The sequence below is a fragment of the Bison bison genome, unplaced genomic scaffold, assembly GCF_000754665.1.
Source record: "Bison bison bison isolate TAMUID 2011002044 unplaced genomic scaffold, Bison_UMD1.0 scf7180017861074, whole genome shotgun sequence".
NCBI classification, from domain to species: domain Eukaryota; kingdom Metazoa; phylum Chordata; class Mammalia; order Artiodactyla; family Bovidae; genus Bison; species Bison bison.
The window spans coordinates 1-1,479 of record NW_011491646.1 but is presented as its reverse complement, the minus strand read 5'-3'; the positions used below and the strand labels follow the sequence as shown (position 1 = coordinate 1,479).

At 43.5% G+C, this 1,479-nt stretch overlaps 1 pseudogene; it reads right to left on the bottom strand.

The window, feature by feature from the left end:
• Positions 1–591: 591 nt before the first annotated feature.
• Positions 592–1,438, bottom strand: LOC104983046 (annotated as a pseudogene).
• Positions 1,439–1,479: the final 41 nt, after the last annotated feature.

Below are 1,479 nucleotides of genomic sequence, written 5' to 3'. Positions count from 1 at the left end.
TCATGATCTGAGTCACAGTCAGGTCCCAGTCTGTTTTTGCTGACTGTATAGAGCTTCTCCATTTTTGGCTGCAAAGAATATAATCAATCTGATTTTGGTGTCAACCATCTGGTGATGTCCATGTATAGAGTCTTCTCTTGTGTTGTTTGAAGAGGGTGTTTGCTGTGACCAGTGCATTTTCTTGGCAAAACTCTGTTAGCCTTTGCCCTGTTTCATTTTGTACTCCAAGGCCAAATTTGCCTCTCTTTCCAGCTATCTCTTGACTTCCTACTTTTGCATTCCAGTCCCCTGTGATGAAAAGAACATCTTTTTAGGGTGTTAGTTCTAGAAGGTCTTGTAGGTTTTCATAGAACCGTTCAACTTCAGCTTCTTCAGCGTTACTGGTTGGCTCATAGACTTGGATTACTGTGATATTGAATGGTTTGCCTTGTATGTTGAAATAATTCTCAGTGGTACTTGAGCAGTTCCTTGTTAGCTTCCTTTTTACCCAATAACAGGAAGATAACATTTAGAAATACAATTTTTTAAAGCTTTATTCATTGTGTAGGTGTTGCAGGAATAAATCTGTCCAAATTAATTTAGACTTGACATTTAAACCTTTATCTCAATCCTAGACTCCCCTGTTCCTTGTTGTTTTATTATGCTTGGATCATTTAGATTGGGCACATAGTCATAGCACTCGCAACCTTTTGTCTTTACCCCATAAACAATGGGGTTCATGGTAGGTGGCACCAGTAAGTACAGATTTTCCAGGAGGATAAGGACATGCCTGGGTACATGGTGTCCAAAGCAATGGGTAAAGAAGGAAAAGAAGGCCAGAGTGTAGAATATCAGGATGACACATGTATGAGCTCCACAAGTTCCAAAGGCCTTTGTCCGGGCTTCCCTAGAAGGCAGTCGGAAGACTGTTCTCAAGATTAACCAGTAGGACAGGGAGATAAGGACAAAGGATAGTCCTGTGGTGAGGAGAGCAGCAGTGAGCCCATAAATGCTATTAGGGACAATGCTATTGCAAGCCAATTTGGCAATGCCCATGTTCTCACAATAAGTGTGGTGAATGATGTTGCTCTGGCAGAAGTGCAGGCGGAGAATGAGTAGGACCCCAGGGGTGACCACAGCCAGACCACTTCAAGCCACCAGAGCCAGGACCACTTTGCTCATGAGAGAGCCTGTAAAGTAGGGTAGTGTAATGGTGTGGTGCACAGATAGCCACATAGTGGTCAAAAGCCATGGCCAGTAGGACAGCAGATTCAAAGAGAAATAGAGCATGAACGAAAAACATCTGTGTGAGACAGGCAGAGAATGTTGATATGGAAGGGCCCTGCCAAAAGATAAGCATTGTGGGCACTGTGACGGTACAAAGTAGAACATGATTGAGAGCTAGTATGGCCAAGAAGAGATACATGGGTTCATGGAGACTTCTGTCCCAGATCACCATCACCATAACCAGGCCATTGCCTGTCACAGCCAAAAGGTACA